This window comes from Tympanuchus pallidicinctus, unplaced genomic scaffold, assembly GCF_026119805.1.
Source record: "Tympanuchus pallidicinctus isolate F22 unplaced genomic scaffold, pur_lepc_1.0 scaffold23, whole genome shotgun sequence".
NCBI classification, from domain to species: Eukaryota; Metazoa; Chordata; class Aves; order Galliformes; family Phasianidae; genus Tympanuchus; species Tympanuchus pallidicinctus.
The window spans coordinates 2,826,609-2,843,199 of NW_026294740.1; the positions used below are offsets into that span (position 1 = coordinate 2,826,609).

General features: G+C 46.5%; 1 long non-coding RNA gene across 2 annotated transcripts in view; it reads right to left on the reverse strand.

Annotated features, from left to right (window-relative positions):
- Window positions 1-16,591, reverse strand: part of LOC128083089 (uncharacterized) — an 83,519-nt gene that overhangs the window by 23,223 nt on the left and 43,705 nt on the right. Inside the window, exons 2-3 of one of the 2 annotated variants that reach the window (XR_008207959.1) lie at window positions 9,637-9,806; window positions 475-4,879 (exon numbers count right to left, since the gene is read on the reverse strand). This is a non-coding gene — a long non-coding RNA (uncharacterized LOC128083089). Of the gene's footprint in view, window positions 1-474; window positions 4,880-9,636; window positions 9,807-16,591 lie in introns of those variants that run through there. The other variant, XR_008207958.1, reaches the window with a different exon arrangement.

Genomic DNA, 16,591 nt, shown 5'->3' on the forward strand with positions numbered 1-16,591 from the left:
GCCATTGAACCAAAGCCAAACGCTGCATGTGCTGTTTAAATCAATGTAATGCAGAGAAGATATTTTTCTTTGGAGCCACGGTGGAAGCAGGATTCCCCAGGCAGTTTGACTGTCGAAACGGCAGCTGGCTGAAGCTGTGGGCAGGTCTGGGTCAACACAAGCAGTGCCTGTAGGAAGGTCCTGGCAAGCACTGGTCCAGGGAGGGGACCAAAGGGATGTGATAAATCAGCTTCCAGATTGCTGGGCTGTCCATGGCGACTGCTCCTGCATACATGGGGTGGGATGGCAGACAGAGATACAGCAGCAATGTCGCTGATGTAAGATCAGATGTGTCTTCTAGATCTATAGCCCTAGATCTGTTACATTAACATCTATATACAAAATACCAACACAGCAATTACACCGTGCCACACAACAGGTACATACTACCAGGCAGCTACATGCAAGATTATCTATATTTCAAAACCCCAATGCAATTTGCTCTGTTTTTCCATTTTGCACTCTGCTGAGTCTCCACATCTTCACTCTTAAATACAGCAGGGGTGACACTACCTACACTCACCATTTCACAGCTCCATTCTCATTCATTTCAGCACAGGAATTGCTCATTGTTAGGAAACCACCTCCCAGATAGGCCCACTGGACATCCCCTCTCTCTGTAAGCATAACCCCAAAGGTGCATGTTGTGTACATGAGGCTTCAGTGGGAATTTTACATGCCTAAGTTCTTGTTATAGGATGTTAAATTTTAGCTTCAAGATCTGTTTGAAGACACTCACCACGCCTGCATGCTTGGGACAGCACAACACCTTCAACTTTCCTTGCCAGTTCTTCATTTCACTCCTTCCAGGGCTGCTTTGTGCATGTGTAAAGCAAGATTCTCATGTCCCTTGGAGCTGCCCTGAGGTTTTGCTGATTGCCCTCTTCTGAGCAGGGAAAGCTCCATCCTGCCAGCTGTCGCTGTGAGAATCATAGAATTGTAGAACATTCGGAGTTGGAAGGGACCTACAAGGATCATCAAGTCATCAAAGGCAGCTTTTAATTGGATTTTCCAGACAATTAACACTGAGATACCTGACCCCTGGGATGGAGGAGATGCCCCACAGAGATGTGATGGAGACTGGTGCATCCACAGCCATGTATAAAACCAGAATCAGATCTGTAGAGCTGCCTGCATTTATTGCTGCCAAATGGTAAACACTTCTCATTTAAAGGGATGGCCACTCAGTTGCATGGTCACATTTTCCTTAATTTACTTCTTTATTTCTTTAACTTGTGTTAACTGTGTTTCAGCACTCAGAGTTGGGATCCCTGTTACTTTCACTTCTCCCATTGCACAGGAAGCACCCCAGGTAAAGCTGTATTTGAAGACTGACCAGGAAGGAAGGTGTGTATGTATTTTTAATTAGTCCCCATGATATGTTGGCCAGAGGATAACTCTGGCATTGCTCTGGCTTAACTCACAGGCATTACTCAACATGCTGGAGAAACTCCACAAGCACAGAAACCACAGAACATTTTGCGAGGAAGGGGAACACAGTCACAGTGGAAAACGGGGGCCTGGGCTCTTCTACAATCACCTCCTAAAGACAGCATACATGCTCTGAGCCTTACAAGACTGGATAGTACAACCTATGATGCCCTGAAGAGATGCCTAATACAAGAAGTTGCTTTGCAACTAAAGCGCACTGTGTGAGGCAGATCTTTGCCCTCAAATCATATCGATCATCTTGGAAACACCCACACACACCCTGCCAGCTCCCCACTGCAATTTTTCAGGGCTGAGGAAAGCTGCAAGCCCTGGGGCAGACTGCCTACCAGGCATTCCTGCAGAAATCCTCTCTGCCCATTCTTATCTACAAGCCCCCACCCTAAGCTTGCTTAAGGCACTGGTATCTAGAGTGCGCTGGCTGGAGCTCAGCAGCCATCTGGAAGAGCCTTGCTTCCAAGAGGCAGCTGGAAAACCAGTGCAGAGCACCCAAAGAGCTGTGCAGAGAGTGCCCACCATGTTCCTGCAGGACCCAACCACACCAGTGGGCAATACACCTCTCTGTACTGCTGGGCAAGGGAGCTAGATGGTGTGCATCCTGATACAGGGGCATGCAAGCTATGAATTCAGCCTCTGAGGTTGTGGGGTCATTCCAGGAAGTCACTGAGCATCCGGTTGAGCTCAGCAGGACAAGGTTAGATGGCAAAAGAGCATCACAGGAGTCATCACGAGCCCTCTCCAGCTCATTAGCCCCCCTTCCTTTCTTTCACCATTCCAACTTGATGAGTCCCTCGAAAGAGCGAGGTCAAAGATGAAGAAAGCAGTAAACATTTGCACTGAAGGAGACACTGTGAGAAGCTTGCATAGCAGAAAAAACAGAAAGAAAAAAAAAATCAAATCTATCCTGGGCATTTTCACCATCTGGAGCAGCACTCACTCAAGTAAGGTCCTTGCAGGGATTACCCCATTACCTACAAGCTCGAGTTGCACTGTATAATGCTGAAACTACAGGAAGAAATGGTGCTAGGCTCTTCAGAGATGGCAAACATCACTGGATTGCCCTAGGATAATGTCCTCATCCACTCTCTCTTCCTATTCCACATTAGCTGCAGGATACCAGGTATGCATTGACTGCCACGGGCACAGTTCACCCCTCCTGGCTCCAAAGAGATGCGACTGCACGGAGTCAGGGTGAGATGCCCAGGGCTGCCCTTATTGTACTTCATCTGCATGAATTCCAGAGAGCCTCTGGGAACTGGAGATTTGTCAGCATTTCCCATCTCACGTTTCCTACTGGAAATCCCTGCAGCTGGTGAGATTCTGTAATAGGTACCATTTAGCTAGCTAATGAAATCCACATGCAATCGTCAGAAAGATAACTGACACATTAGGACTCTAAGATTTGCACTTGGCCTTTTACAGTTTCCATCTTACAGCATGGCAGCTGCAGGGATGGCCAACAGGCAGCACTTCACTGCGCTCCACCTTGTGGTCCTTCCTCCCCAAGATTCAAAGTTCTACCTGCACAAAAGGCAGTTTAATGGTTTGTGGTTTAATGCAACATGGAGAAGGCTCCTCACCTCTCCTGATGACAGCACGCTGCTGTGTGTCTCATCTTTTTGGGTGGAGGCAGGCACCCTTCTTCCTTACCATCGTATCCTCCTATGACTTGTTCCAAGAGGCATTAATGTTGACTACCCTGCACGCTTCTATCATCTGCAAAACACGTCGCTTCATCTGCTTCATCCATGGGGGATTCTGCTACAACCTTTTTCCACCAGGAGAGCTTACCATGTATTCCATGCTGTGATTCTGTGATTCCTACCCCTTAGCCAACTACGAGGACCGCCTTCACCTCCTGCCATAACTTACAGCCAGAGCCTTTGATGTGAAAACTCGACAAAAGCTTTCTGGAAATCCACGTACACTCCACAGTTTGGATAGAGATCCTGGTGGAAAATGGCCAGAAATGCAAATTCTGTACAATCATCTCAAGTACATTTTTCCATAGGTTGAGCACTAATGTCCCTCGGTGGAGGGAAAGCCAAACCTACCACATGGATCTTTACATCCAACACTCTTGGTTCAGGCCAAGGTACGACTTTAAAGGAGATCCTCTGATTTTCTGTAGAAGCCTTGCGACGTGTGAACGTGTATCCAGACAACCACAACGCTTTGGGGCTAGGATGCCATCTGGAAATCATTAGAAAGCACAGACTCGCTCATGGGATTTCATGCACTTCCCGTCCGACATGGGAACAGTCTGTTCCTCATTGTTCGGCTGCTTCTGTTCCTCAACACATCAACTACAGACAGGAGAGTCGCAGCAAGTGTCCCCGTGCTGTGAGGTGCCTTTTTCTTCCTGTCCTTTTAATTCACTCCTTCGTCCCCAGTTTCAGGGCAGTAAGTTCCATCGCTCCCTCCCGCACTCGAGCACACAGGGCCCTACGGGAGCAGGGCAGCCTGTAACTTCTTTGCTGAGGCCTGAAGCCAACTGGAATGGGGAAATTTTGGCTTTTCAGGTCTTTTCTTTGTGTGTTTGTGTTTGATTTCTTCCTAAGTACAGAACAACACGGCGAGAGCACAGAATAAATTTCATTCCTCTTCTAACTCATTTCACAAACTGAACGGGATCTGTAGCTTTCCTGAGCTGCCTTGGGGACCCTCTGGAGTGTCTCACATGTTCATATTTCAGCCTTCTTTCTGTCTGCATTTTATGCATTCTTCCTCCAAAACGTCTCAGCTTCCTATCCCCAGTTCTTCCCTGCGTTTAAGGGGGATTTTTATTTATTTTTTTTTTTCTTATAGGCACATTGAGGCTGCAGATAAAACATGAAGAGCTCGATTTTCCATTGCTACACGGGTTTTTGCAGTCACTTCCACTGCCGAAAAGCAAACTAAAATGTCACTAGGAGTATGTTTTATTTATACCCACTTTCTGCTAAGTCAGGGAGATCAAAAATGCTGCTCTGTAGCATATCCTGACCAGTTGTCCTGATGTGATCATACATCTCAAGGGTAGAGAAGCAGCAGGTAACACACGCCCAGGTGCGATAACTCAGGGACCTCCCAGCCCTGTATTGCAGAAGAAACAAAGCCAGAACATCTGGATGTAGCCAGACCAGTTTGTGCATATTTACTGAACAAGCTTATTTACAATCTATTTGTTTCCATGCAGTTTCATCACATTCTTAACGCTGTGTCAAGAGCTAAGGCAGAGCTCTCAACATGTTTAATGACCAACGAGGGCCCCAGGAGGAGTCACGCAATGGTGTGAGAAAGAATGCTGCTCTTCAGAACTTCAGCCAAGCAGAAACACCTCCACAGAACTCCCTGCAAAGGACTGGAGAGGGAAGAAGCTTGGAAATGAAGACAGCAAACGCCAGGAAAACTGAGGGCAAATGAAAGGAAAGCAAAATATTTTAACAACTCATTATTCAAATAAAGTCATGCTGATGTTTTCATACCCAACTCATGTCCTCTGAGTCTCCGCCATAAGCAATGCTGCTTACCTACGTACACTGTGCAGTTGTGGCCAATCGAGGGCACGATGTGCTGCTGGGTTGGGTGGACGTGGGACTGTTCAGCCCTTTTTCCAAGAGGAAACATCCCCAATCTGCTAAAACCAGTAACAGCTGAATGTTTTGAACCACTGTACCTCAGCAGCACTCTATTTGTTGCAAAGGAAGCAGGAAAGATATCACTGCTTTTATTGCCTCTTGAACGTCAGCTGGCATCCTCTGCTTTGGGAGAACGCACTCTAATTGCACAGCCAGCCTTCCAAACACACTCTGCAAGCCTGCCACATGTGGCACTTCCAGTCGCAGTAATAACACAACAGCCAGCCAAGAAGCACAGCACAAGCACACCTCTGACCTGCAAGTGACCCACTAATTAGTGGCTGCCCAAGGTTAACGAACAGAGTGCTCCGTACAGGGAGGAGTGTTAGCAGTGCGAACTCCAACCTCGGTAAACTGGTAAATCTATGCCAGGAGGTGTTTACACATTCATTAGCAATGCTGGCAAGACAAAACACAACAGAAAATCCCCTTCCCGTTAATAGTGAGCTCAGAATAAAATGAGAGGTCTCTTTTTCCTGCACATAATGATTACCGCAGAGGTTGAATTGTAACTACAGAATTAGGCCCTGCATTTGGGAACTGCCACTAATCAGCTCGCAGAAGCTCAGGATGTTTTGCCAGTTGTTGTCTGCCATGGCTATGGAGCCAAGCATCTCATTTCATCCCATGACTAATAGGAAAACGGGGCTGGACACCCCAGATTAGAGTTGGACTGGCACTTCTAGAGAGCTGTAAGCATTCGGCCCCACAGCAGGGTGAGGGTTTGGACAGCCCTGGGTTCACACTGGGACGGAGCTTTTGCTCTCATTGGGTTTGACAGGAGCATCATCCAGATCTGAGAGGTCACATTTCCACTCTCGCTCCTCCTCTCCTCCCAGCAGGAGGATTATGCTGCAATAATCCAGGAAAAGGCAGATCTCACCCCACTGCTGCACCCTCTCTGAGCAGAGATAGCCATGATTTAGGGTCAACTCCACTTAACCAGCCCTACCCAAGCCAGGAGCTTTGGAGTAAGTGTGACCATTTGTCTGCTAGGTGCTTGTAGAAGGACACAAATAAGTGCCTGTTGCCTCCAGTCAGATTTATCACAGCAGGTCCCAGCTCTTTAGTTGCAGCAGCAAATCAATAGCAGAGTCCTTTCTACAAACTGCTGATCCTGATCTCCATCACACAGCAGCATGTACATATCCCAAAACGTACTCAATCCTCAGCAAAACTTCCAAAGGCACGATCTAAACCTAAGAAATATAACAGGCTAGAGAGAAACCAACAGGAGCACAAATATCCTCAGTAAGAGCTCTGCAGTCACAGCCCTGCATGTGGGTGATGGACAGAACACAAGCAAGGATTGCTACTAAGAAAAGAGGAACAGCTATTTTTATGTCCAAAGATTAATCTTGATGGGTAAGCCTTTTCTTGACAGCACCAAAAAGAAAAATACAGAAGCTATTTTTTGTCCTTCTTTTTTACAGAAGAACGTGCACCCTTCCAACTCAACCATAGCAACCCCAATGGCCTTCTGAGGATCTCCCATTTGGGAAAGGAGTGCCAGCTCTGCTGCCAGCTCTGCTGATCACCTCTAAGAGCCATTAACACTTGTTGTGCAGAAAGGAGCCGCTTCTCGCACAGCTCCCTGCACCCAGGATTCTCTCATCACATCTGACCCAAGAAGGAGAGCTTTTCTGCACATCACAGACTGAAGATCTTAGGGGAGAGAAAAAAAAGAGCCCCATTTCCTTCCTAAACTCATGGACTCTATCCACTAAGTTGGCCTCTCCCTGTTGCTGCCAAAGGAAGGAAAAGGCTTCCTGCTTTTAAGGCAGGTTAAACTCTGCTGGAAGACCCAGAGCAGAGCACTGCACTTTAGACAGGTATTTTTCAGCTACATTTGGGTGCAAAGATCTCCTGTGATCTGAGCAGGGATGATCAGCAGAGCTGCTCTAAGTCACTGGTGGTGAACACAATTCCTCTTGGGCCTAATCCTGGAGGATCGGTCCATGAGGGAGCTTCCCCATCATCCCCAGCGCAAGAGAGCAACATGAAAAGCTGGGAATAAACCATCAGTGGGAACTGGTTCAGCAGGAAACAACACAGTTGGGCAAAGGCTGAGAGAAGAGCACTGGAAAAAGAGGGGTTTCTGCCAGCACCAGGGGACGGAGCAGAGGATATCCACGCATGGTTTGCTGCATCCTGATCTGGAACAAAGATAATGCAGCGTGCTGGTTTTCCCTGGAGAGGTGGAGTTCAGCTGTCAGTAACTGTGGCTTATTCACTCTGCTGCAGCCTACCAGGCACAAAGCAATCTCTGAAGGAAAAGAAAAAAAAAAAAAGAGAGAGAGCTCTTTTCCCCCTATTGGAAGATGAGGGGATTTTTGCTCTAATCCCTAAACAAACACGTTTAATGCCATTAAACACTCACTAGCATTATCAAGACGTATCACTCTCATGCTGCTGCATGCAGAGCGCAGGCTGGGTTTCAGAGAGCTGAGCTCCTGTGATCACTTTGCACTCACAATTTGCCCTCAGTGGAGGGGGGAAAAAAAAAAAAACCTCTACTTTATCATTGTTCCCTGGGAACAGGAGGAAAGCAGTGAGTTGACTTCAGGGAAATAGTTTGGAAGTCTTTATGGGCCAACATCTGCAATTAGTTTTGAAGAATCAGTGCAAATAATCTCACAGCAAGTCAGTTCTCTCTCCTTCATCTCCCCTTTCTGCAGCCTTTTTCTCCTTTATCCCAGTTTGCCCATCCTGCTCTTCTCACTAACAATCGGCACACATCAGAGAGCAGCAGCTCTTCGCTTTCAGAGCAAGAGGATAAGGAACCAAAGGGAGAAAGTGAATGACAGCTGGGTTGGACATTCCCCGGCTCCCGATGCTCTTCAACAGAAAATATTTTCCCTTCTAGCTTAAAAATGAAAAAAGAAATCAGCAATATTGCCTGAGCCAACACTGAAGGATTGGAGCAGATGTCAGTATTCGTTTCATCTAAAACCAAATCATTTTCTGTTAAACGGGGAGACAGCTTTACACACTTTGTTTTAATGCGAATAACTGATAATTTCAAAGCAACGCAGCATCTCTTTGAAAAAGTGCATTCCTGGAACTGAGATTATAACGCTCTCTCCCTCACTAATAGCCATTTAAAAACCTGGATTTCTTGAGACTTGCATTTCCCAGACATTCCTGACCAGCTCTTTTTTGGGTTACCAGGATCAGATAACGCTGTGGGTAGGAGCTCAGCTCACCAGCACGAGGCGTTGGACGGGTGGCCCATCTCCAGCACGCCCAGAACCTGCTACCACCTGACTGATGCTCCACACCCTGAAGGCAAGATGAGCTCTGCAGATGCTCATCCCTTTGCCCATCGCTGTGGTAGGTCTTCTCCAGGCTCCAGGTGAACAAGATAATATTCACAGCAATAAATACTTGTTAAAAAAAAAAAAAAAAAAAAAAAGATTGGAAAGGATCTAAAATCACATTTTTGTAGGCTTCATGCAATGCTTCTGCAACTCCATCTCTTTCCATCACAGCATCCTTTGAAGCATACAGTTGTACTTACAGATATAGATTCAGCTATGCAATTCCTATCACTCTATGGAGCCCTACGGGACAAACCAGAGTGCCCCTCCATGGAAGCAACAACAAGGACAGGACCACCCTGGCTGGTGACTGCACCCATTTCCATCCTCCTGCTGCATCCTCACTTCCTCACCATCTCCAGCTGCCCATCAGCACTGCCTCTCTGACCGCACCATACTACCAGCACAAACTCCTTCCTGCACTGGGACAGGTCAGAGCAGCTTTGCTGGAGGACTTGGGAAGGGTGGACAAAGAGCTGGAAGAAATAACCCCTACAGCCACAACAGCTTGAGCCTGAGGGCAAATCCCCAGCTTCACAAATGCCCTCTGGTTTGCATTAGGGACACTTTCTTAAGGTCAGGGACATTATGACAGCACCATGTCAGCCAGCAATAACGCTGCTCTGCTCTGCACAGGGACCAGCAGTGACCATTCCATCATGGCTCCACTTCCACCTTGTGCAAAATGAAACTGCAATCATCCCTTCAGAGGAGGAAGGCATTGGCTTCCTAGGACTGTAACGATGATGAGGAGTTTAAACGTAACCACAAACATAAAACTTTAAAACTCTCATAAACAGATTTGAAAGTGAGCCAGAGGAACTGGTGTGAATGTGAGCTACTCCAGTACAAAGCAATAAGAAAGACACAGCCATAAACCTGGGCAAAAGGGAAGGGGGGAAATCAGCAAAGACTTGTGGGGTTTTTTTTATGTGTGCAGGAATTAGCTTGAAAATAAGACATTTTTATAAGTGGTGCAAGATTGGTTTTACTTTTTTTCTTTTTTTTTTTTCTTTTTTTTTTTTGCATACATTAATTGGTGAGCAAAGCCAGAATGCAGACACATGCCAAACGCAGATGTGTCAGCCCAAAGTTCTTCAGATGGCCCCCAGCCAGGTAAACATTTGACCCAAAAGCCCACCTAATTTCAGTGGGCCGAAGTCTGGAAAAGTGATTAACTATAGAAAGGCCAGTGTATGGCTTTGTACCTGGGGAACGCTGAAGCAAAGCAAAGGCTCTCAGGCCCTAATTAAAAACCTGCCTCTCGCCCGACGGAAAGCTGGAGCCGAGGAACGAAGGAAGCTGGGGCTTTTCCAACAGCGCTCATAAAGCTGTCAATAAGCTGAGAAAGTGGCCTTGATGGTGTGAAAAGTCATCTCTGAGAAAAAAGGAAAAAAAAAGTTGCTGCTCAATAAGGCCTAACAAATCATCCAGCATCGTATAAATGGCTAATTGAACAGCAAATTAGTAGTGTTTATGAAATCTAGACAGTCAGCTAGCAAAGACAAGTCAAGAGCGGGGCATTGTGAAGTTAGGTTCAGATTTTATCCCATTTTGGGCCTTTCTGGTGCTGCCCACGGCAGCATGGAGGGCTGCATAGGGAGCACAGCATTGCACGGCGTGCCCCACAGCCACCGTGTGCGCAGACCCATTCTCCAGACAGAGCTCCTGCAGCTGGAAGAAGTCCATCTCCTTATCTTTACAGACTCCAGAGCTTCCAGAGGCCTAGAATGGCTACTTCTCTTCATAAAATTAATGGCATGCTTTTTATGGCTTCCAGCTACAGCTGGGAGCCCGATTCTGCATGGAAGGGACTGTTAATACAATTACTGGGCTGGTTTTACACTGTAAATTCTCCATTGTTTTCTTTTTGCTGTTGGGGAGCCTCTCATTGAGACGTGCCCTGGAAATCAGGTAGGGCTGTTAGCGCAGCTGGACCCAAAGGTCTGGGGCACTTGCTTTATATAAAACATATTTTCTGGGTTTATAATGGCAATAAAAGCGCTCCCTTCTTGCCAAAACTTGGCACTGACGTTTCAGAGGAGCTCTGGAGAACAGTTTTTGGAAAATTTTGAAGAAAATACTTGCAAACCCCGTGTGTTTTAGGCCCAGAGGCTTCAGCGGGGTTCCCACAGAACGCCATGAATGACCTTCAGCTGCACACGAGCTCAAAAGGGACTTCCAGCTCCTGACCCCCAATTAGGAAGCAGTACAAAATTAACTCAATTGCACGTCCTTGAACCTCCTGCTGTGAATTCAGTTATACATGTTTATTGTTTGGTGTTTTATACCAGAAGAGTTAGCGCCACACGGGGAAGCTGAGCTGTACCAGTGCAAACCTTCATACTGTTATGACCATGCCAAGGCAATTCTGAATGTGCACACAGTCACATTGGTTTAGAACATCTCGGTTTTATCCACTGTGGCCATATCGAGTATCAGTCAGACATAACCAAACAAGCAATGGAAAGCAAGAGAGGAAGCACAGCTCAATTTGAGTGCATTTGTTCACCAGGAGGAGAGCAGCCAGGAAACAATTTTCCCTTCCCAGAAGAGTTTTCGAGATTCCCCACACTGAACCAAATGTATTTACTCTCAAAAATCTTTAGGTGGTGAAACATAGGAAGGAGAGGGGAAACCTCAATGGATGAATAAAAAATAGGATTTGTCTGTTTTTACCTTGTTTTCAGGCAAGATGCAAATTTCAGCCAAAAACAACTTCTTGAAATCTATTTCAGAAAACACTGACTCAGGTTATTTAGGAAACTAAGCCAATGCAGGAGAAGTAAAGTCCTTGCAAGGATATATCCCAGTCAAGAGCTAGGAAACTGGGAATAAATGGTCAGTTCTTGCAAGGGAGAGAGGTCAGCACGGGAGCCCTGGAGAGATCTGTGTCATTAAAAATGGATGCTCACAAATGACCTGGAAAAGGGCACAAGCAGCCAGGTGAGGAAGTCTGCCGACGATGCTAATTTTGAGAGCACCAGGATGAACTGCAAAACAACTTTATGATACAGTGACAGGTCATCGAAGAGCAGATGAAGTTTGATGCAGAGAAATGTAAACGGATTCACAAAGGGAGGAAAAAAATCTAAACTTCCTATAGAAAATGATGGGCTGACCATTACCACACAGGAGAAATACCTTGGGGTTGTGACAGATGGACCTGTGAAACATGAGCTCATTACACAGCAGCAATTAAAAAAAATCCATCATAAGAAGTTATTACGAGGAAAGAACAAACCAGAGAACATCATTACATCACAGCAAGTCTCTGCTTCCCCTGCATCCTGATCGCTGCAAGGAGACATTCCCTCACCTTAAAAGAGATATCAGGCAATTGCAAAAGATGCAGCAAAAGGCAAGAAGGCTGGTCCTGCGGTCCCATATGGGGAGGGTCAAGAAACTCCCCAGCCCAGAACAGAGTTACCTATAGAAGGAAACGACTGAAATCCATGAAACAACAGCAACAATTGGTCCTTCTTTCCTTCCCTTTTCCCCCCAACATGTTTTTTCCTTACAGAAATACTTTTTCCTTGTCATTTACCTTTTCCCTCACAGTCAATTTCTTCTCATTTCCAGACCAGAGCCAATTCTGTAGGGATCCATCACACTTGTTGCTGTTTTCACGGGACAGCAGCCGTGCTGAGTGCTAAGTTAATTACCCATCAGTTCCCACTTCCTCCACGTCCAGCAGGTTGGAACAATCGCTCCTTTCTAAGCCCATCCTCACTCCCACCATCACCAACACACTTGGGGAGACCCTGGCAGCCTAGGTGGGAGAAGAAGGAATCCTCCAAGTCCCTGCAGCAGACCAAGACCTCCACAACAAGGGCATGCTGCCACCATGTGTGTCCATTACTAAACTTATAAGCTTGGGGATGTAAGGCAGGTTGGTACAGCAGCGTTCAACAGCACTGATACAGAATAGGTAACAAGGTAGATACAATCCTCAAGTCTTACGAAGGGTTTTTTTTCCCTACAGATTATATTCTAAAACTATATAACTCATAGAACAGGAGACTTATAGAGCAGCCCTGGGCCAGACAGCAATAGGACCTCTGATCATGCATTGAATTAAGTTTCCTCCTGCACAAAACCCTCGCACAGCCAGTTTCAGTAAGCTGAAGCTCCTTCTCTGATGCTTCTTCTATTCTACTTTTCTAGCTTCCTGCACTGAGGTCAGCCCTGGGCTATGTTCAGACACTGCTCACATCTCATCACACTGATGATGTGGTTGATGGATACATGAAGCCACATCTCTCACAGTAAGAGTACTTGCAGGTAGCCTTTCTCTGCAGCCAAGAAAATGCATCTAGCAGCACCTCCAGCAAGAAAGCCTAGAGCATGTTTTTTCTTGTAGTGACTGATAGCAGGACAGGGAACAGCGTGGGGCCAGAAGTGACCAGAGTGGCATTGCAGAACTTGTCTTCAGGGTATTAGAGCAATCAGCTTTGCCACACTTACCAATATTATCAAATACCTCACCTCCATAGCTTTCCAACACTGATGAGCATCCTTGCAACCCTCCCATTACCTCTGACAACAGCCCCAGGTTCCTGCAGTCCAGACAAACAAGAAATGCTGAAAATGCATTTACGCATCTCCAGAGGCAGCAGCAGCCAAGTTTCTCCATCCCCATGGGAGCTGAGTATGAGGCAGACTCATTCTCCAGCATGGTTGCTCCTGCTTCTTTCTTTGCAGAGAATGTTTAGGGAACATCAGGGCATTCCCCTGCAGATCTGAAAGCAGATCTTCCAGGGCTGTTGGCTCTCCCAGGAATAGATTCCTGACCTGACCTTACCTTACAGCAGAGACCACCGCTGTGAAATGAAATATGGCTTTGGAAGTTGTGTTTTTATGATCTATGAAATCACCCAGACCTCTAGGGTAAATAAATTCTGAATATGAAGCTGACCTCTTAGCTTTTAGCATATCAGTAAAGCCTTGAGGTTTTTCATTAAGCTTAAATAACATCTAAGAAGTCCCTGTTTTCTACCCTTTCTTTAAAATCCCAAGGAGGTGAAGCCTCGTGGTAAATTTTGCTTCAAATATCAGCTGGGGATACAACTTCATTAAGAGTAATACCTTAACTGCAGAGTGCCAGGGGCGAGCGGGGCTATGCACACAAGACTTTTCTACCACACATTCCTTCGTGCCTCTCAATCTCAGACTGGTTTTCACAGCTCCAGCTGATTTCAGTCACTGAGCATCCAAGGGACAAGACCCAGACAGAGGAGCACCTCTTCCATTCCACAGTCTTGCATCAGCCACCACAACCCTACCAGAGCGATCCCAGACCAACCTGCCATCGCAGCCATGAAGGCTCCAGTGGACTGATTAGCAAGAGAAGGCCAAGGGTGAAAAGGGACAAAAGCTTCACACACATCCCATATGGCTTTCTAGCACCTCTCCCCTATCTCCAGAAAGTGGATAACATTACTTGGAGGGGAAAAATCCAGATGCTGCCAGCAGCTGTATTGGTTCCAAAGAAGTGTGGTTAAATACCTCACTGGTACAAATCACTGTAATTTCCCTGAAGTCAAAGCCAACTTGCCACTGCCCAGAAGCGGGTGCATAGGGCATAGTTCATAATGGTTGGATTACAGGAGGTGGTATCCCTGAGCTCCTCAGGCACTTGGCAAATTGAGACCATCGACACGAACAGAAAGCCTGACTTCCTTTGTGCCTGAATCAGCCTCCACATCTCCACCTCTGATGGAAGCAGCGGGTTGGCAAAGCCTTTCCCCTTCTACATGAGCCACTTGGTTCACATTAACTATAAAAACCACGTAAGACTACAAAAGAGTGATTCATAGGGAGAGGCAAAAAAGGAGAAATAGCAGCTCTCAAGTCTTTATTAGGATGCTGGAGGCCTCGACACGGGCTGGAGCATACCCAGACATTGCAGGATCCAGCTATCTTTCAGAATGATGTCACTGAGCACACCCATGTGCCAGCTGGGCTCTGTAATGTCTCTCCTCTCACCCTCCACCCGTTCCCCCAGCCCCTGGTACAACACTCTCCCAGCTTGCTGAGCTCACTTCCCCTCATAAGACAGATTTTTGATGAAGTGGAGCAATGGTAACCACATGGGCTCCTTCACCTTCATCCACATCATCTGCTCCCGCAGGCACGGCTCAGCGGATGCAGGATTTTACACACTGGCTCATAAGGAGAAAGAGCACACAGTCTGGATGGAGCGCACCTTGTCACCTGCATCATTTTGTTTTCATCTTATTTTTTCATAGTTGATTTTCCTTCTGTTTTCATTTGTTGGCTCAGCTCCACTCCCAGCCTTCTCAGCCCCGTAACACTGCCATGTTTGGGATATGCACATTTCCACTCCCCCCCCCTGCCAGCTAAAGAAGGGCCAGGAAGAGATTGACAGCATGGCCAGAGCTAGTAACACAGGACTAGGCATCAGTTATTAGAGTTAAATAATTTCTTACTAGCTACTGTCATCTGTATGACTGGTTAAGCATCCCAAACAGAATTCTAACCATAACTTCACTGTCGTCTTCTATTTTAGAGACCCTTTGCTATAAAATTTGGTTGTTCATTGGCGTCTCCGTTTGCAACATCCTTGGCATTTTTATAAGTATAAGCCACTAGTCTAGGTTACATACAGTAAAGACATTGTCAATGTAAGGATGGCTACAAATTCCTAGCATATTTTCTGCACAAAGATGTCCCTACTCATCACCTCGAAGAAGCAGTTCAGCTGCTCCTTAATAACCAGAAATGGCAGGCTGAGAGTGAGAACAGCCATTCTGGAAGACAGCTGAAATCCCCTCATTGAGGACCTTCTCAGGGCCTGAGGAAATCCTTGATGTCCTTAAATAAAAAAAAAAAGACAACTGTACTTTCTCACATGTGCTCCATTAACATACGGCTGGAGCAACTGCCCCAGAGCCATTTCTGCTCAGACCCCTTCCACCTCATTTAAAGAGCTCTGCAAGCATGATATCAACAGTTCCCACTACAGGATAATTATTTATCTGTTAATAAGCTCAGAAGGTTTCTGGGGGTTATTTACTACTAGATTTAGCATTAGCACACCCAGTCAGACAGCCAGCGAGCCTCTGCTCACCACTGACCATCAGCCATGCTGGAATGCGTTGGCCTTCTTGGAACAGGCAGCTTCTCCATTTTGATGCTGCCTCTTACTTTTTTTTCCCCTCCAGCCATTAACACAACAATCACCCTTTGTCTTTCCTGTTCCTATCTTGCACGCATTATTCGATGGACTTTCTCACAGCTCACAAGCAATGTTCTCAGCAAATCCCAGCCAAGGTCATGCAGCTGTGCTGCACCAAACCTGGGTCTGAGACAGCTGAGGTCCTGGGCTGTGGGTTACGCTGGGTCATCTTGGCAACTCAAGGCTTGTTTTTGTGTCTTAAAGATCCCAACCAACTCCCCAGATAGAAATGCACTGCTTAGGAAAGGCAAAATAAAAGAGGGGCTGAGCTCTCTGGTGTTCCAGACTCCAAAAGAACAGCTGGGATCCAACCCCAGGGAGTGCTCCGAGCCTCCTACACCACTAAGGCCATCTGCACGAGAAATGACTTCTCTGGCTTGAGGGCTGGGGGATACCCACCTCAAAACTGGATGGGGCTGAGCCAGAAGGAGCATCATTTTCACATCTAGTTCATTGGAAGATCTTAGAGGCAGGATGGGAAGAAGGGACTCCTGGGAGAGCGTGCATGAAAGTGAAATGAGAAAGGAGAAAACTAAGAACTGAGAAGGAGTTTTAATGGCCACTGCTCAGTTCGCCCTATCCAACCACTTGCAATATCAGACAGAACATATTTTAAGAGCAGCAGTTGAATGAAATGGACTTTCCTTCTTCATCAGAACCAATGGAAAAGCACAAAACCCCCCCATCTCTCACTTTATCCCCTAGATTCGTCAAACGATTAAATGCAAATAGCAGTCTGTGGCTTCAGTCTTCATCTGTGAACCACTCCATGAGTTTCTGAGAGCCACTCTATGACTTCATTACTCAAAGCTGCTCACCCCAGCACTGGCACGAATCATTGCCACCCAGGGGGCAGTGACTGACATAAGAATGCCTCACAAAAGCAGCTTACATCACCATTAACATCAGGTTATCATCCAAGATTCAACCATTAGCCAGCATGCTCAACCAAACCTACACAG